The 22,125-nt window shown below is 31.5% G+C and overlaps 1 protein-coding gene across 10 annotated transcripts in view; it reads left to right on the top strand.

Moving 5' to 3' along the window:
* Positions 1-22,125, top strand: part of js (jiangshi) — a 50,240-nt gene that overhangs the window by 1,586 nt on the left and 26,529 nt on the right. The window lies entirely within an intron of this gene.

The raw sequence follows: 22,125 nt of genomic DNA, 5'->3' as shown, positions 1-22,125 counted from the left end.
GTTATAAATAACTAAGTATATATATATAATCTTATGTGTATATGTTTTTTTGTTTTTATTCCAAGCTGATTGCGAAATTGAGAACGTGAGACTATGCTTTACTTGTATTTTTGTAATTTACTTTCATAATTCAAAACTTTTCTTTTATTACCCAAAAATATACGATATGGTATTTTGTCACACTATAATTAACATTAATTACAATTAACTTTAATTCAATTTTACTGAATAAAAAATAGTTCAGCATTTATCGGAATTTCTAAGCAGGCAATATTCCATCGAAGGTGCACTGTTTATAATGCTAATAATAGGTTCTTCTATATTATTAAATATAAGGATCTAGTTATTTACAAAAGGCAGGTTTAGTGGTTTTTTAATTAAACAGCAAACTAGATTATTGGCTCGATCCGGGTGTTTAAAATATGGTGATAAATAATCATTTATTAATTAATTCTTACATCACTTAAAATTTGCGCAAATTAGAGAATAGATAAAATTGTTTATGTAATATATAGAACTCATTAATTTATTACTTCTTTTTCTTTTAATTTGATAGAGTTATGTAAAAAATTAAGTATGTGAAAAAAAATATGATTTTTGTATGTTTTCGAGTGTATATATATGTATGTCTATATTTCTGTATGTCTGTATGTATATTTCTTCGGCACGCCCTAGAGCCCAAACGGCTCGTCGTATTTTAATGTGAGTGGTGTCAATTGATTCGTCCTAATCGTGAGTGACTACATCAAATAAGAAATGGCACAGTTTTAGAAGTCGAGCTTTTTGTTTTTAATTGGTTTTTAAAATAATAACTTGTCAATATTCATAAATTATTCACTTTAATGATAAAATAAATCATTGTTAATAAATTGAATAACTACAAACATAGTATTTAGACATTTAGTATTAACTTATACACTGCGAATGATTTTTGCATTTCAAAATAATTTAAAGCAGGTCATTAATGTGCAAGTTGCATATAAAATGTTTGTTTGATTCTATTAACATTAATATATTATATGTATTTCATTATCATACAATTTATTGATTTTTGCTAAACAGATTTGGTAATGTTTCGAAACAATTGAAAAATCAGAGTATTGGGTAAATATTGTGCATCATCTTTTTGGTGATATTGGTTAAAATGAATAATAATATTACAAATTGATATTCTAGGAATTAGTTTATGGAATAATAAGGAAAAGAGTTTGTTTGTTAGGCCTCCATTATCTCTGGAATGAGTCGACTATTTTGCACATGGATGTAAATTTTAAAATAATTAATTAATACTCATTATTAATTACTAAAATATTTACATATAGTTGTGAATTTAGGCTCTTAAATTTTGACAACTTTATTAAAATATAACTCACTAGCTATGCCCCGCGGTTTTACCCGCAGTGCTACGCTCCTGTTGGTCTTAGCGTGATGATATATAGCCTGCAGCCTTCCTCGATAAATGGGCTATCTAACCCCAAAAGAATTTTTCAAAGCGTACCAGTAGTTCCTGAGATTAGCGCGTTTAAGCAAACAAACAAACTCTTCAGCTTTTTAATATTAGTATAGATAAAAGACAATGACCTATTCAACTCAATGTCCCTATTGCCTATTTGAAATGGATCATTTAAGTAATAAAGACCAATTTAAGCGATAAAGTAACAAATGAACTTTAGCTTGTTCTCACTTATTACTTAATATTATTTCCTTGGGTGCAAAGGTGCAAGTTTTCGGATTATCGTTGAAATAATTGATGCGAAAAATCGATTTGTTTCGTTCAGTTGCAAAACAATAACGAGGACGGTGTTTATTAAAATATTGTTTCGTTAAATATTTATTGATTGACATTTGTCGTCACAAATAAGTTTAGATTTGATGAGATTTGCGTAATTTGTAGGTAATAATAAGGTTTTATTTTAATAAATGAACTTCCTTTTTGTTAAACGAGTTATTTAGTAGGAAATAAAACAGATAATTTTTGTTTTTTTTTGTGTGGTGTCTCTCAATGTTAGCCAGAAGGGCTTCTACATTTTAACGCGGACGCGTGGGTGAACTGAAGGTTCACCCTGGTAGCGACATGCACAAGGGCGTCCCCCCTTGACTGGGATCTCGAACCTCGGCTTGGGCTGTCGCTTGAGTGGAGGAGGCCGGAAGGGCCCTAGTCGGATGGGCAAACAGAAGACTATTTGCAAAGCCATATACATATGACATTGTTTCAGTTTAACAAAAGATTGTTAATATGAAAGTTTGGAAACTTGTTTGTAACTCAATTTAAATTTACCGCATTTAAATATCTATACCTACATATAATAAATCTGTAGAAGGGTCATTTCTGTACATTGAAAATATTGAAAAAATAAATAGCAGGGGGTGTTACTGGATCGATACCAAACCCAAATATGTGATTAAAAAAATTTTTGTCTGTCTGTCTGTCTGTCTGTATGTGAAGACATCACGTGAAAACTACCGGTTCGATTTCGATGAAACTTGGTATAATTATACCTTATTATCCTGGGCGTAAAATAGGATATTTTTTATCCTGGAAAAATACGTAGAAAAAAAATTAATCTTAATTTTTCAGTTTTATCCATAGACGTTGTTCTGTAGAACCGCGAACACGTTGCGTATTATTATAGGCCTAGCCGTATTTGGTTCCAATAGATATTTATAAGATGTCATTGTCAGAGTTACTCAAAATGGTCCATACTAATATTATAAATGCGAAAGTAACTCTGTCTGTCTGTCTGTTACTCAATCACGCCTAAACTACTGAACCAATTTTCATGAAATTTGGTATGGAGATATTTTGATACCCGAGAAAGGACATAGGCTACTTTTTATCCCGGGAAAATGACGCAATCCCGGAAATCCCACGGGAACGGGAACTATGCGGGTTTTTCTTTGACTGCGCGGGCGAAGCCGCGGGCGGAAACCTAGTCTATAATAAAAAAATAATTACTGATAAGCGCCTGGATTGTAAACTGGAAGACTTGATTTTTATTTTGTTTTGATTTTTATACTGCATTTTACTTAATATAATATTTCGATTTATATTGTATATTTGACAAAAAATGCGTCTTTAAAAGGATACAATTTAAAATGCATAAAATGTAGAATGAATATAACATGCATATTATTAAGGTTAAAACAGTTTTTGTGCAATGATAATTGATATAAAGTAGCGTATTTCCGTAACACTTAACTTCCTGTATAGGCGCGGCTTAATTAAGTTAATTTTCTATTTAACATAGGACACTTCCAACACCTTATATGTATAGATTTTATAGTCTTGGCTTAAGATCTTAGTAGGTATCCTTTCATAATAAATAGTACAGGAAATTTCAAAGGTAGAGTTTGGTACCGAACATTCAGACCGTCTTTATTTATATTCATGACTGACAAAAGCTTTACTACTTTAGACGCTTGATTAAATGGTTAAATGCTTTGTTATATTAATTTTTTACAATAGTCAAACAATCAATAAAACTATTATAGAAGACTGCCTGTTATATAGGTTTCACATTAAAACCTATTGGCTGATCTGATATAATAATTCTTTTTTATTATATTCCTTGAAGTACGAAGATGGTTCTTATGTAGAGAAAACGTAAATATGTACCACGGGCGAAGCCGGGGCGGACCGCTAGTTATGAATAATTGTGTTGTTATACTTATAGGCTATAGCGAATAGTTTTCAGCAACATATAAGATACATTTTGAAGAATATAATTTGAATTTGAAATCTACGTGCGAACAAAGACGCGGCACAGCTAGTATATATAAAAAAAATATTCCTCAGCATTTAGTAAAAAGGTGAAGTTAGTTTTGACAGTTTGATCTTTCTATTAGCAGATTACATTTTGCGACCGATTATATGCACAGGTTAAGGCCACAGAGGTGAACTATACGATAGAGATAAACAGAATTGAAATAGTAAGAATGTAGCGCTGGTAAATACTAAGCTATTTAGCCAATAATGTGTTATTTTGATTATAAATGATTTTCCGTAGTTAATTTAATTGTGTTTAAGAGATATTTCTAACAGACTGTAGGTTTATATTATGCTAGCTTTCCGCCTGTAACTTCGGCTCGTAGTCAAAAGAAAACCCGCATAGTTCCCTTTCCCGTAGGATTTCCAGGATAAACCTATTCCTATATTCTTTCTTATGTATTAAACTATCTTTGTTTATTCGTAAAGAAGAGACAGACAGATATAGTTATTTTAGCATTTAAAATATTAAAGTTAGGATTTGGTAACGAACCAAACCGAATTCAATGCCATAGTAGAACCTTTTTAAGTTTAGCCTCATTAAAGTTCGTGAACTATATAATTACTAGTGGTCCGCCCCGGCTTCGCCCGTGGTACATATTTCGCAATAAAAAGTAGCCTATGTCCTTTCTCGGGTATCAAAATATCTCCATACCAAATTTCATGCAAATTGGTTCAGTAGTTTAGGCGTGATTGAGTAACAGACAGACAGACAGAGTTACTTTCGCATTTATAATATTAGTATGGATATTGTTCTACAAAAAAGCATCTTCAAAAAGGAAGTTACCCAATGTTACAAATTATCTCTGTAAACAGATATAATGTTATTTACACATAAATACATGTATACATTATATATAACAGTTTTTTATTTAACCTAGAAATGTAGGTATCATCACGAACTTAATAATTATTAGATTGGACAATAAATATCAAATTCGTGACTGCTCTGCCCAAATTGGGTACATCACGGTCAAATTTGACAAATTATAATAATATACCATCCTTTCTGTTGCGTTATTTTATAGTATTTCGTAGTTTAACAACATTTATTACTTAGCTTTAGATTTATTTTAAATGTGTATTGAGATCATTAGCGATGATTGCTGTTATTTGTTAGATTTTGTTGTAATCGTTTTATGTAACTTAGTTCTTTTTGAATGAGATGACCTAGTCTATCGCATATTGTACTGTATATAGACAGGACGAATGTTTGTATGTATCTATTTCATAAGTTGAAAGCTTAGTTGAAAGTGACACAGATTTGCTTTTTGCCTATTACGCTCAATTTTTTTGTACGAATTTTTTTTTAGAATAAAATATAATGAATAAAATTAGTTTTCATATAGGTACTTATGTAATCATACACAGTTTTTGTTAAAGAATATTATGTCACATTTCGCAATAATTGTGCTTCTCCATAAATTTTATAAAGCTGTAGCTATAAGTGTTGTAAATATTTTTGTAGATTTACTTTGGAAGTGATTTTAATTAATAAGATTTGCTATATAAATGTAAATTTGAACAGCAATAAGCTTCATTTTGTAAAGAAACAAAACTTGTAGATCGTCAATTAATGGAAGGTAACATAATAAATGTACTAAGTGTAAACGACAAGCTGGCAAAACGAATGATTAAAAGAATACATTAAATACTATACATACATCATTAATCGATAAAATCGGAACATAAAATGAGTTCTCACCGCCAAAAGTATCGATTCATCACAATCGGTTTTAAATCATCACGTCTCACGGCCGTTGGGACATCAACCAAATTCATCTTCACGACTCGATGATAATATCGATTTTGGACTCGTTAAGTAATCGATAATTTATCTCGATTGTAAATGTCATGTGATTGTATTTTAGATACGGGTAATGAACCCATTTTCGATGAATAAGCATATTTAAGATTTTATAATAGAACTTTTAAGTGGTTATTGTATTTAAAACTTTCTATAAGTTATTAAGTATGAAGCAGTTTGATAATTCGTATGAAATTATCGTTAATTAGGAAATAAACGATAATTTGAGTTATTTTAAAAACTACCTAGGTATTTATAGTACCTATTAAACTGGCTTTATAAATTTTGATTTAATTTGAAATTTAATAGACTTCTACCTAATTAAAGTTTATAGTGCCTAAAAATACTGTCTCTACTATAATATCCTACTAACTAATATTATAAATGCGAAAGTTTGTGAGGATGTGTATGTGTGTGTTTGTTACTCTTTCACGCAAATACTACTGAATCGATTTCAATGATTTAAGCACACATATAGAGGGTAACTTGATTTAACACATAGGATAGATTTCATCCTAGAAATCCCACGGGAACGAGAATTATGCGGGTTTTTCTTTGTCAACGCAGGTGAAGCCGCGGGCGGAAGGCTAGTCTTCTCTAAATTCAACATGATTTTAGCTTTAACATGAAATATAGGAATATACACTTACAATGTAAAAGTATTAAATCCAAAGACGATACAGTGATAAATATATTCAAGTAAACATAAATATATGTCAAGATCGAGTTTGCTGTATGTCACGAAAGGGCAGGCGTTATCATAATGTGGTTCGTAAACTGTTCAAGAGGCATTCATCTTGGAAATTATATTTGAAAGAGGTAAATTGATATCTTTTTCCTGTTTTTAATATTCTGGATTGCATACGGAATGTTATATTGTGACGTTTGTTTCATAATATGTACCACTAAAAATATAAGAAAAAGCAAATTAAAACGAAATAAAAGTGCAGCTTTCAACAAAAGAGGAAAGTTCATTAAAATAAAATTAAAATACCTCCTTTGGGTTTTATAATGGTTCTCATAAATAATATCGTAATTTTTATTGCTTTATTATAATAAACTAGCTTTCCACTCGCGGCTTCGCCCGCGTTTTCAAAGGAAAACCCGCATAGTTCCCGTTCCCGTGGGATTTCCGGGATAAAACCTATCCTATGTATTAATCCAAGTTACCGTTATGTGTGCTAAATTTCATTGAAATCGGTTCAGTAGTATTTGCGTGAAAGGGCAAACATAGTTACACAAACATCCATCCTCACAAACTTTCGCATTTATAATATTAGTAGGATAAAATCGATAAGATGATTGCCCCTACAACAAGATTCCTTCCATACCTCACCAATTTCCAAAGTCTATATACCGATTATTATTGTATAAGTTTAAATAATAATATGACTCAAATTACTGTAATAACTTTACAATTATTAAAGTAAACACGCTGCGTGTCTAACAATTTTAATGGGATGGGATTAGGCAATATTAAATAATATGTTTAATGACTATACTTATTACAATATACTTAATTCATAATATTCCCTGATTCCTCTTGAGAAGAAGTGAAAAAGTGAAGGCCCATTTTTTAAAATTTGTTCTCGTAGGTTTGTTTCTTTGTAGATGAAGCTTTCTGCGAAGCTTTTTATTGAGATTGTAAATGATATGAGTAGTATTGTACGACATTTTCTGGAATGTTCTTCTGCGACGATTTTACCTTAACCTATGTGGATTTATGAGTTTGGATGTGGGTTTATAAAGTATTTTGTTCTATTTTTCCGCCTACCCGCACCCTTAACAACTTGGCAAAATAATGCTTTTAAAAATATGTATACGTATATATTAAAAAGAAACATTCCAATACATAAATAATCCATAACACCATATAAACACAACACATAAATTAATAATCAATATCCTACAAAAAAAAAGAAAATTAATTAAAATATATCCTCAAGCCCATACATAAATACTTCCACAATTAATAATAGTTGTTTATCATTTCCCTTCCTCTATAAAACCTGTTACCTTTAGGCTTTAGCCTTAATAAGGTTAAGATGTATATTCTTACATTAACTACTTTTTAAACAGGATTAATATATTTTTAACCAACCTTATACCCTCATGAATCGTTGAAAGAAAATAAAAAGCAGATCATTTTTGATCAAGGTTCTTAAAAAAATATGACAGAACGTCCGCGTCCCGTTAAAACACAAACGTACAGCTTACAAAGTTTTAATTGTCGATCAGTTATACAATTTTTTCTAATTTTACTCGCAATTTTCTAAATATTTTATTTCATGGAATCTTCTCCTGCCAATTGCGAACATAACAAAAAGAATAAGAAAAATCGCGGAAATAGTGTGTCATTTATATTCGAATATAATATGTAAATAATTCTATTTGAGTTTAAGTTTAGCAGAACCATATTGACTGAGACCTCGATTCAACTGGTCAAATTCAGATATCCTAATAAGTCAAAATTCGTCATCTTTCCGTATCAGCCAAATGATTCACTGCCAAATATATAATTTAACACACAATATATGAAACCTGTATAGTTCGTGAATATTAGTCTACAAATATTAAATTTAAGTTTTTTTAAAGCTTATCTAGAATAACAGCCTTTTTGATTGCTGACTTATTAATTAAAGCATAAAGGATACAATAATAAAATATGATTAAAGTTTCTTCTAATAATAGTAATAGGTAATAGTATAATTTCTGCAACAATAGAACAGGTTTTGCCAGTACTTTCACTAGTAGATAACTGAAGGTATAGGTAAGGAGTAACGTCGGCTTATTTTGTAAAACTAGTCGAAGATGATAGATAAATAGAGCTTTTTATTTTTTTAATTTTAGGTAGACAGGGTGGCATCATTAAGTTTAATACAAACATTTGAATTAATTAAAAACATCTTCAATAAAGTTTAAGGATTAAAGTTTATGCAAATATGAATTTTAAAACGAGCTTCACATAATTAATGATTACAAGCTTAATTTACCTGACAGCAGATGACTGAAACTAGTAGGTATATCTTTATATGCGTTTGCAATGTTCTTCAATGTACAAATCAATGTAGGTACCTATTCAATGTACAATATTCCTATATGTATCTATAAGGATAAACTCTACATATATAGGTATGTAGAGTATTCAAAGGGGTCTTTAGGACAGTCACTAAAATATTTTTATTTTATTATTATTTACAATTGTGTATTTGTAAACTGAAAAACACATCGTAATGATAAAAAACGTGTTTAATTTTAATATATTTAAATATGGTATTGATTTATTCATGTTTATTTTGATTTAATTCAGTTTATTGTTGGTCGGTAAGCGAACAATAGCTTGTAATGGTGTTACATAAAGTTATATAAATATTGAATACAACGGCCGATAACGAATCATGACTTTAAATAAGTCTCCAGTGAAAGCTATACTATACTGGGATATAGCTCTCAACACGCAATATTATTGTGGAAGTAAATTTGGCTCTTTTAGTTACATATTTTATTCTAAATCACATAGCGATTTTCAAATATAAAAAGAGGTAATACTCATGTTTCTTATAAATTAATCAACGCAACAATACATCGCCAATAATGAGTCTATCCATGTGTTACTGTAAACGCTACGCATAATTTTAATTTCTACCTGTTTAACTATTTTAAATAAAAATTATTCAATTAAAGACAATAAAATAAAAAAAGACGTGTGGCACTCGGGACTGCCGCGGTAAAGCTTTTTTTTTTTAAACCATTTATTGATAGAAAAATAAACATACATTAAGCATACAGAAGAAACACCACATAAATCGACACGATTTGATCGTGGTGCACATGCATTCTAGACGCCAAACAAATACTAGCTATTGCATGCTATGCCTTCAAGCCACACCTCCGTGCCCGTCGGGGTGGGGAGCGTGAGGTTTTTCGTTACGGAATTTCTGGATTCGGTCCCCGCGGCCGCGCTCAAGGCCCGCGATAGAAGCTATGCAATAGCTTAAAACAATTCAAATTCAAATATTCTATAACCAAAATATTCAAAGTTAAAAGCACAGATTAAAAATATAAGCATATAGCTTTCCTTGGACTGTAGTCTTTAATTTTATGTGACCTTTGGTTATATCGGTAATCGGTGAAGCTGTCTGACCACAAGGCATGTCCGATTGTCATCATATGACATAGAAAGTACATGTTGTTTTGGACAGAAAAATATGTGGCAATCGCTGGGATGAAAATAATAATATTATGTTTTTGTGAAGTGTATGTGTATGTGATTTATAAGGGTTTTGAGGGTCTGGTTTAAACATTGTTGCTATAAGGAAAATAAGCTCTTGTAACAGCGTCCAATATGCAAAATATAGCTTTTATAAATGCCATATTAAGCTTCTGAAAAAGCACAGAGACCTCTAGACAGTTACAGGGTATATTTTGACTTATAAAACAATCTTTTTACAAGGTGTGTACAATTGCCTTCACTAATACAAATTTTAAAATTAAAAATGTATTTATAAATAAAAGTTATCCCATAAAATAAGTGGTGAATATTATTAATACCTACGCATGATTTAATATATATATAGGTATGTACCTTATGTACTTTCAACAAAGTTATTCATTTGTTGAATTCAAAACTAAACCGAGGTTTTGTTACCTGTTAAAATCTATATAACGAACACATATAGAGTGATCATTTACTTTTTATGTTTTTACTAAATTCGTGAATGGCATATAATATATACCTAACTTACTTAAGTTACCTACCTGGTAAGTCAGGTAAGCTCCTATGACATTGACCTGTGTATAAAATACTTTATCGAATAAACGTTAAGGAAATTATCATAACTTTTTGTGGGCTCTATTTTTTACTTTATATCGAGCCTTATTTGGTAAGAAGCTCACGCTTATAGTAAAGCAGTTGTAAAAATATTATAACGATTTAGATCTATGTAGTTTTTATTGTATAGTTCAGTGACCGGTGGATCTTTGAACTAACTATGTTAGAACGGGAATATGTGTATAATGTTTTTTTTAATATGATATGAAAAACAAAACTTAGGACTTTAATACGGTATATAGATACTATATAGGTTAAAATGCTATGAGCTGAGGGAATAAATATGGAATTTTAACACATTAAAATGGAAGTTATCAATGTCTTAAGTGTACGTATGTAAAAAAATATTCAACCTTATTTTCACTTTTAAGAAACATTCTACATATCCGACTTATATATAAATACTAGCTTACCGCCCGCGGCTTCGCCCGCTTTGTCTAAAACCTAATAAATTATATACTAAAACCTTCCCCTTGAATCACTCTATCTATTAAAAAAACCGCATCAAAATCCGTTGCGTAGTTTTAAAGATTTAAGCATACAAAGGGACATAGGGACAGAGAAAGCGACTTTGTTTTATACTATGTAGTCATGATAACTTTGTTGTGCCAACTGTTATAATAAGGTTATTTCAACCAAGACTTCTAAAAAGATCTAGAAATTAAAATTACGTGTTTTAGCGCCACCAGGATGTTATACTAACCCATTAACACATGCCTACGTGAATCATGTGAATATAAAATAAGATTTATTAAATTTATAGTCCAGTTCTAATGGAATTTGGATGGAATAATAAAAAAACCTACACCTAGTCTATAAATATAGTTGTGGTAATCATTTTCCGATGAACGTCTAATATTTTTGCAATTTTGAGTGATCTAGCGTTTGGTCATGGCTGTTAACTTAGTTTTGCCAAGTTTTTATATTTATAAAGTCTACAATAATTCTCAAAACGTTAGTTTGCGTCACAAACAAGGAACGTTTAAAATTTATCGGAGGTAGTAAATATATTTGTTTGTGTCTGTTTTTCGATCTTGTGTAAAGATGTAGCTCGGAATATGGTGAATCGATTTAATTAAACATTTATAATATTGAATATATTTTAATATCAGAAGAACTTTTTTAAAACACGTAAAGGTTAAATAATAATATGAAATCGCATTATATGTACTTAATACATTTTTGCTCTTACAAACATAGTGAACTTCCAAATTCCAATTTCTAAGGCATCGTTCTTATTTTTTTAATTTACAATTGTATGATAATAGTAAAGGTCGAGGTCACAGACATTCTTTAAAATGGCCACATTTCACACCTGTCTGTAAAAATCCTGTTTTGTATTAAAAAAACTATTCACATAAAAAGGTTATTTAATTTTGGAGCAGATAGGATGATTAATATGCACAAAATATGCAAATAACAACACGAGACACTTTTTAGCCGACTACAAAGAAGAGAGTTCTCAATACGACTGTTTTTTGGATTTGTTACCTCAGAACTTTCAATTGGGTGGACCGTATTCGATGATTCTTTTTTTATTTGATAGCAGTGGCCGTATTACGACCCTTTATTTCCAGGCAATTTACGTCGTGAATTCAACTGACTGGCAAATTCATTTTATACCAGAATTAACCATTGTTGGTTCTTGCGATCATTTGAATTTGCCAGTCAGTTCAATTCACGGCGTAAACTGTCTGGAAATAAGAGGTCATTACATAATATAATACGGCCCCTGTTGCTTTTCAAAATTAAATGTCACGAAAAAATTGCTCTACAAAGAAGCCTACATTTAATTCTAAATATGTAACTACATGATATAGGTAATCCATGTTTTTGAAGTAAAACTTCTTTAGGCGCGACTAGGGAGTAACTCAGATTTATTTTCTGACGGAAGTAACGCTTACTATAGTCTGCGTAGTTTCCGCCATTTAAAAATAATAATTCTGATTGGTTGTAAGTATATGTCATATACTACACGCTTCTTGATTTATACGCCAGCTAGTGGCAAATATCATAATCAATTAGGATTATTTATTTTCAAATTTTCAAACGGATCAATTGTGAATAGCAAAGTGAATGAAAAATTCAACAGTTTTAAAAACATTATTTTAAATTGCAAAATTTTTTGAAAATCTCTAAATATACTTGTTTATTTATTACTTTTAAAATAAGTAAATTAAAAATAAAAATAAACATGTTGCGGATTATAATCAATCTATTTTAAATATTGCTGAAGACAAAGTAGTATCCATAGCAACAGATATGTATATAGGTTGTCATTCAGTTGAACAAGAAGCATATGTACGCCAACAATTTCATAAAATGTCAGTTATTGATACAGGAGGATCGCCTTATGAAATCATATTAGTTCTTAACAAATTTTACATTATTACAACCAATATTGATGTATCTGATGGCTTAGCCAACGGTTGTGTTGGAAAGTTAGTGTATATTGAACGTGATGACAGTGATAACATCATACGCTTATGGCTTGAGTTTCCTGGTAAGATAGGAGAGAAAATTAGGAAAAAAGCTGCCCATCATATTCAAACTCTAAACATTAGTAGAACAGCAGTCCCAATTTTACGAAGATCGTCATCTGTACCAATGAATAGAAATAAGACAATATTTGCAAAGAGAAATCACTTTCCATTAGTATCTGCTTGTGCGCTTACAATACATAAGTCTCAAGGTGGTACTTTTGATCAAATCGTTTATGAATACAATAAAAGTCACAGTCAGCAGCTGTTATATGTAGCATTATCACGAGTAACTGATATAAATGGATTGTTCATTGTCTCAAACACCGATGACAACAAATTTTATCATGGAAGAAAGCGTCCAGGGGGAATAGTTGATTTACAGTGTGAATTTGAAAGACTTTCAAATTCTCGCCTAATAACACAACAGGAAGAATTATATAACCTTGTAAATGAGAGTAACATTACACTATTTTCCTTCAACTGCCAAAGTTTACGTGCTCATGTTTCTGATCTGAATGATAAAGTATTAAAAAGGTCCACATTGCTGTTATTTTCCGAAACTTGGATGAAAAATGACGAACAAATTCTTATTGAAAATTTTTATTGCGTTACCCAATACAAACGACCCAACTCAACTGCTGGTGGAGTAGCTGTATATCATTCATCTACAGATACACTGAACAATGTAACACCAATTCAAAATATTTCACCAACTATATTATCACAAATTTCCGATGAGGTTTCACAAATTGGTGACATCGCCTTGGTTCGATGTGTTAATACGAATGACCAACCTGTGATTATCGTTGTTATTTATATTTCTACAAATACTAGCCTGACAAATATCATAAAATTTATTCATCAGCAATTACTTCACTTCACAATTGAAGGTTCTCGACTTTTAAATAGTAATTATCATGAATTACCGATGATTCTAACTGGAGATTTTAATGTTAATTTTCGCTCTCAGGAATCTCAGCCGTTAATTGATTTTTTAGAAGAAAAATTTGATTTATCTATGAATACTTCTCGACTTCATTCAACAACGCGTTTCGGTACAACGATAGATGCTGTATTTTCAAGAAAAGTAGCAAATTTAGAGAGTAAAATTTATGTTTCACATTATAGTTAACACAAACCTATAATTTCGTACGTAAGAAATTATGATGACATTCAATTACCTGTTTCGAATGAATAATATTAATATAACATTTAAATAATCTTTGTAAAGCACATGAATAATAAATATAATTAAATTATAATATAATATTTATTTATTTAAGTTAATATTTAATCATTTCAGTGATATATGTCGTCAACGCCAAAGAAGTTTTACTTCAATCGCGCGTAAAGGTTACACGCACACACTTTTTAGGGTTCCGTAGCCAAAATGGCAAAAACGGAACCCTTATAGTTTCGTCATGTCCGTCTGTCCGTCTGTCCGTCTGTCCGTCTGTCACAGCCGATTTACTCGGAAACTATAAGTACTACAGTGATGAAATTTGATGGGAATATGTGTTGTATGAACCGCTACAAAAATATGACACTAAATAGTAAAAAAAAGAATTGGGGGTGGGGCCCCCCATACATGTAACTGAGGGATGAAATTTTTTTTTTCGATGTACATACCCGTGTGGGGTATCAATGGAAAGGTCTTTTAAAATGATATAAAGTTTTCTAAAAAACATTTTTCTTAAAGTGAACGGTTTTTGAGATATCAGCTCTCAAAGTCGTAAAAAGTATGTCCCCCCCCCTCTATTTTTATAACTACGGGGTATAAAATTCTAAAAAAAATAGAGGTGATGCATGCTAATTAACTCTTTCAACGATTTTTGGTTTGATCAAAGTATCTCTTATAGTTTTTGAGATAGGTTGATTTAACTGTAATTTATTATATTTGCTGCTACGGAACCCTTTGTGCGCGAGCCCGACTCGCACTTGGCCGGTTTTATTTTTTTTTATTCTAACAACATAGTTATCCAAAAACGAAGAATGAATCATATTTTACATCGTTATACCTACATACGTAATAATTGTAGGCGTCGTAAACCTACGGAACGTTTTCGTAAGTTTTATGAGAGGTTTCAATTTCATAGATTTATCTAATGATAGCCCCAGAGGCAGGGCCTTGAATCTCTTGTCACCATATTTGGTTAGTTAGCAATCTTGTTTAAAAAGCAGATGATTATAATGTCAATTGTGCCAAAAATACTCAATGGGTTTGTGTGATTTTTTGTATAAAGATGGTAGTGGCAAAGCCATCAGCCTTCTATGTCCTGCCAGACCGAGACTTTTTTTTTCGTCTCCAACTGGAACCGAACCCCTCGGTTCTACACTCACGCGTCAACCACTGTACCAAGGAGGTCAATGAAATAGTATATACGAAACATTTCCTATGTAATTACGTGAATTGCAAGCCAAGTTGCGAGAAGAAATATAGCTAGATAAAATTATCCTAGAGTTTATCTAAGCCGTTTATCAGTATTGCATCAAAATCTGTTTAGGCATTTGAGCCTAAAATATTAACAAACGTTCACAATAATATATCATTAAATACGCAACGAAGTTTTATAATAGTCCCAAAACTAAAAGACACTAACTACGTGTAATTATAAAAACAAAAAATAAAAAACAATTCCGTGTAAATAAATGTAATTGTAGCAAGTTATGTAAGAATCGTAACTTGCATAAGCGAAATAAGGTCAGCTGGTCAAAAGATGTTAGTTGGTCGCCTCACTCAGGTTCTTCGCAAATATCATTGATTTGAAAGTAACTTACGTTTATAAGTCACTAGCTGTGCCGCGCGGTTTCATCAAAAATCAAGTATTTCTATAGTTTATGTGTTATTCTATGTATAACCTATAATACTGTAAAGTTTCATCTAAATTCATCCAGCAGTTTTTTCGTAACAAACATACGTATATCCATAATCACAAACTTTCGCATTTATAACATTAGTCGGATAGGATAGGACTAGTAAAACACCCGGATTCGCATGGCGAAATATTAGCGAAATGTTTTTATTACACACATGACATTTTAATTAGAATGTAGGTATTTGACATACAAGCTTCTGTATTCGATTATTTGCGTGATGGCGAACGTTGCAAAATCAGTTGCATATAATAGGTATGTATATGAATTAGGGCCGATTTTTCAATGCTTGGATAAAACTAATCCGTCCAATAAAGTATTACACGATAATATTAAAATGTCACGTAAACTGTCAAATACGAGCAATTAGAATACGTTTTTAAAATGGTAGTTTTATACATTATTCGACGAATAAGTTTTATCCAAGCATTGAAAAATCGGCCCTTAAGCGAACAAATAAACAGAGACTTCTTTCTATTAAATATAACATCGATGAGACAAATGGCTTCGTTCAAATACATAATAGGTATATTATGTAATTATTGCTATATAACATCCCAATTTCAATACATCGATATTTGTTGTAGAGTATTTACTATCTAAAGATTTATAACAACTATCTGAATCTTTGCACACGAATTATAAAACCTATAATATGCTACAATAGATTTCAATATATTTACTACCAAATCCATTAAAAGTTATTATTGAAAAAGCAATAAACAACTTCACATACATATTTTGATTTTTATTAGAGCTATAAATAAATTTTATTAACTATATAATATTATAGAAAACTTTTCTTGATTATCGCGTAAGCAATCGATAGAATATACCTATGGCTTGACCTCGATGGTGGATGCAAAAAAAGGCACCGAACTATGCAGAAGTTTTCCTGTAAATAAATAAAAAAAATAACTAGTATCTAGATATTCTAGAGAATCGGATCTAGGTATTGAAAGGTTAAAAAATACAGAATGTACATGTGATTTATATGTCTCCTCGGATAGTTATAAGACGGTTTTCAAAAGCGTTTTAATAGTTATTATTGTTTTAGTTCTCAATTTATTAACCCAGACAGGCGACAACCAGACTTGTGTGTCTAGCCAGACCGATACTATTATAGCCTTCACAAGGAATCGAACCCAGTATCGCCCAAATATAAGGAAACGAAAATATATTATGCCAAACCTTGAGGCTGAGGCGGAAAGAAAAGCTTGACTCTGTGGGAAATTTAAAAAAATCCGTCGTTTTCGTATAACATACACACACACACACAGCTCGAATTTATAATACAAGTAGGATATTTATAAACGAAGCCTCAAGTAAGCCTTATTATGAAATGTTGAATACTAAAATAGGAGGATTATAATGTTGAAGAGATAATATAAACTGTCGGTAAGGTACATGTTGCGACACAGTGGGGTAACAAATTGTTTTAAGCTGGGATTAGCTGACTCTAAATGTGTAAATGTGAATTAGTTTTAAAGTATTGTACGGATTACTTACTACCCGTCCGTACGTCCGAATATTGTTTTTAATTTTTCAGAACTCTATAGCTAAATTATGTACCTACTGAAATAAATAATACCTTTATAGGTATATGAAAAATAAAGGCATTTTCTATTTCAGTATTTACGCAATAGGCCAGCCTAGGTTTGAGTTTGTACTACCTTGATAGAGGTATTAAAAAAGATATTTTTTTCTATTTTCTATTTCTATTTAAAACTAGCGGTCCGCCCCGGCTTCGCCCGTGGTACATATTTACGTTTTCTCAACATAAGAACGATCAAGGAATATAAAAGACGTGTGGCACTCGGGGACTGCCGCGGTAAAGCTATTGCATAGCATGCCAGATGCCTTCAAGCCACACCTCCGAGCCCGTCGGAGTGGGGAGCGTGAGGTTTTATCGTTACGGAATTTCTCGATTCGGTCTCCGCGCTCGAGGCCTGCGATAGAAGCTATGCAATAGCTTAATAAAAAAAGAATTATCGAAATCGGTCCACCCGTTCACGCGTGATGCCGCGGCCGTGACCAAGGAAAACGGGTTTCATTTTTTATATGTATAGATAAGACCATATCCGTTACAAAATATGTCACACAACAAACACATTTGTTGTTTTTTACATCTGTTTGTCTTATCTCCGAAACGCCTAGACTGGTTTGATCAGCATCATAAAATAACTCGATAGGCGGACAAAGTCCTTTGGGCCCCGGCTATAAAATATAAATAAGCCAGACGTATAAAAAAATACAATCGCTTAGAATACGAGTTTATGAAATACTTTAAAAAAGACAATTTGTCACCGGACTTTTTTTGAATCAAAACCGGTTTTAGATATCATTAGTGTCCACAAAACGTGTAGAGATAATTTTAAATGAAAAATTCGATTTTACTTTCATTCGAATGGCGACAAATTACGATATCTTACGGTTTCTGTCTTTATAATTTATTTTTATTGTTTTGTTATTTCTATTCATATCTTTATATAGGCCAATGATATGAGTTTAAAATACATATAATACAGGTTTAAAAATGATAGAATTATTTTTAATCGCGTGTTTCAATTTCATATTAAAATACACATACCTAAAATAGTTATGTCATCGGGAATTTATAAGAACGAGCAATGAATAAATCCTGAAAGTAAAATCATATTCATTAAATGAAACCCAAAAAAATATTAACCATTATAAATTTCTGCTAACCATACCTAAATATGTATAATATAAAAAAGACGTGTGGCACTCGGGGACTGCCGCGGTAAAGCTATTGCATAGGATGCCTTCAAGCCACACCTCCGTGCCCGTCGGAGCGGGGAGCGTGAGGTTTTTTCGTTACGGAATTTCTGGATTCGGTCCCCGCGCTCAAGGCCCGCGATAGAAGCTATGCAATAGCTTAAAACTTTTGCTTTTTTCATGTGACCTTGTGCCATGTCCATCAAGCAGGATATAGTTTTTTTCAATTCATAATATATCTTATTTAGTACACTAACATTGTAAAATGTCACATTTGTATAATTTTCTTTCGTCTAGGATTCGTCATAAATAACTTGCGTAGGTGTTAATCCGATCGATTATTTCGTAATACTATTTAGGAGAGCAATAAAATATATTTATTAACTTGAAAATGATAAAGAATAGAGTCATTTGAAATATGTGTCACTTTTACTTTTTTGGAGTATTTGATGGAGCATTTTTCTAGGTGACATTTTCGGAATGATATGTTTGTAAAAAAAGCTATTTGGTCTGGTATTTTAAGTGCCTTTGATTGTTATTTATCGTTGTATTATTTATTTTATGGGTCATTTATGCATTTAAATTGCGTGATTGTTTTAAGAGGGCATTGTATCACTGTGACATATTTCTATATCTCAAGACAATTTTGCATGCTACTTTTGTATCAATTTATTTGATTTAAAATACCCGATTATTTCTAATGGTCCTTTTGAATGTTAGAACATGCATTAGGTTTTCTATTGATTTTGCGTTTGTGAACTACTTACCCACATAAAAATATGTGTATGTAGATGAAGATCATTGATATTAGTATTAAAGCAGACATCTCAAGAATAGGTAACAGTGGCATTTTCTAGATATGGGGAACTTTTTTCCTCAAAATTATTAAATACTAAAATCTAGTTGACATGCCAATAATTCAGCCAGATAAAAACCTAAAGAGGTTACTTCTTATCGGGGTACTGAAGTTGTTTCCTATTGCGTAGTCCAGAATAAGGGATCGCATTATACAGAAGTAAAACAATTAAATCTCAAACCGCATCACAAAGACATGTCGCAACACACAGTATAGAACAGACAGAACAATAACTATGTACATTGTACATTTAAGTACTTATCGAACTGTTAGAGCGTGCTTTTCTCAGTCTGTAAACAATGAACGAAATTTTGTATTATCTTGGATCTAGAGGGTTGGGAAATAAGATCGTTTTTGGAGTTTAGTATATTTCCCGTGGGAGTGGTCTATTTTTTTATGTTAATGAATGTGGGAATCTAATTGCTTAAACGTTTTGTGTACTGACCAATTAGGAGCATTTGGCTTCATTGTATAAATGTGGTTTTGGACAGTCTTAACTTTTATATACTTAAACGGTATGATGACAATTGATATAGTTGTAGAAATAGAGTATATTATTTCTTTCAATTAAGCCTACGTTATTGTTTTTGTATAGATGGGTTATTTTATAATAAATACTTCGTGTGTAGCAAATAAAAATAGCATAAAGAATCATCTTCAAAACTAGTTATGTGGAAAGAGGATGAAATCAGAGCTAGAATATTTTCTAAGAAAGATGAAACCTGGTTTTAAACTCTACATAGATGTATGTAAATCAACTACATGTATCTTGTAATCTTTTCGTAGATATCGAAGAAGTAAGTCCTTGTAGTTGCATCAATGTTGTTTTTCTGGGAACTAATAAATGTAAAATAAATCTAAAAAGTTTATATTGAAATAAATAGGCATAGAAGTAGTAACTACAATTCCTTATAGTAACTAAATAGCATTTGCGCATGCATAAAGATTCATGTTTTAACATTATCATGTTACTTTTTTAAAGATTAATTAATAAATTGCATTATTGCCAGCAAATCGGAATTTCAAATTCGTTTGAATCGCGTAATGTGTTGTTGTGATTGTTTTTCTTTGCTTTTCTTCTCTTGTATTTATATTTATTCTACAGTTACGTGAACCAGGAAAGGATACTGCTTTTGTTTAAGTAAAGATTTAACTCTAGTATTTAGTATTGTTACGTAAATTGGAGAAGTAACTGCCCCCCTAGACAAGTGGCTTTCTATTAGCGTAAAGTTCAATAGAATAGATTATAAATGTATGAGATTGACGAATGACGTTTGATTACGACGGCGACGACGATTACTTACGTCAATCTCATACATTCATAATCTATTCTATTGAACTTTACGCTAATAGAAAGCCACTTGTCTAGGGGGGGCTGTTTTGTTCTAAAGAATTTGTCTTGTATTTACTATTGTTATGTAAAGAAGACTCCCCGCTTATTACCTAGTTAATAACATAGTTGTCCCTCGAAACCCAATGCTCTGTTCTTATACAATCTAAACCCGGAAGATGCACTATTTTAGCGTGTTAACGATTATCCAAGCCTTCCGTTTTATGTAACTCACGAATGTTATGTAAACTGATTGTGATTGGAGTAAACGGGAATGAGTCATTTACTTGTCTTTGAAAGACGGGAATATTTTCAGGTACTTTACTAACACTCACGTATATGAAACTCACACACAGACACCATGTGAGTTGCCTTTATGTGTAACTACTAACTAACTAACTAGGTAGGTATGTGAGTTTTGTAATTTGTTATAGTGTGTACGCACACTTTCTGGTTTTATTGGGATTTGTGAATGTTTGTCGATGTGGATGTGATTATTACGATTAAATCTCTTGTTCATCTGATTACCTATATCTAAATAATGTTGGTTTGAACAATCAAAATAATAATATCAGGTAGAGGTTGATTTTTATTATAGTATAATTAAATTAAATGCATTAGTCTTAATACAAAACAATAGTGAAAGCACAGAGTGAAATGTAATAGAAAAGGATGTCAAAGAGCAAGTGCGTGTATACTAAATTTATGATGATTTATAAATGTGAATTATTATTCAGTACCATTCTCTATAGTAGGGGAGGCCAAGAGGGGATTTTGGGATTTACTCGAGCGCGTCAGATTACTATAAGGGACGGTACCTTAGCTATTCATTAGTACCTCTAGTCAATATGAGCAGTTATGGTTGGTGGGTGCGCTCAGGGGCCCCGCTGGAAAATTTGAATAATCCATAATTCCCTAAGGTTGAGCTCGAATCGTCAGATTAGCGAAATGGGGACTTCTTATATTGTAATTAACCCCCCCATATATTAATCTGACGCGCTCGAATAATATTACTTTAATTTTTTACCCTTTCTTCATAGCGATTAAATCGCCACTTAAATCGTCAGATTAACGTATACTTTTTTTCAGTGACGTCCTGGAGCATGCAAAATATCAATATCTAACGCGCTTGAGTATTTCCAAGCCAATTTTTTTCTTTTTTAAATTAAAAAAAATCAAAAAACCCTTCCCCACCGCTAAAAGTGAAAACATTATAGGACCTTTTTTTCTCGCTATGGTCTAATCTACCAATTCTAATAGGTTCCCGTGACGCTCGAGTAAATCCACATTTAGCATCCTGGGCTCCCCTACTACTATTCGCTACGGCAAATTGTAGTTGCTTCGTTTTTTTTATGAACCTATTTTTACACATAATTCCTATTGTAATAATCACAATAACATCTGACTTCTTCATTGGTAATATATACTTAAACAATGTC

This window comes from Colias philodice, chromosome 14 (assembly GCF_061535455.1).
Source record: "Colias philodice isolate Cphi_HAF_F1 chromosome 14, ilColPhil1 Martin Lab GWU primary, whole genome shotgun sequence".
Classification (NCBI taxonomy): domain Eukaryota; kingdom Metazoa; phylum Arthropoda; class Insecta; order Lepidoptera; family Pieridae; genus Colias; species Colias philodice.
This window is presented reverse-complemented; position numbering and strand designations above follow the sequence as displayed.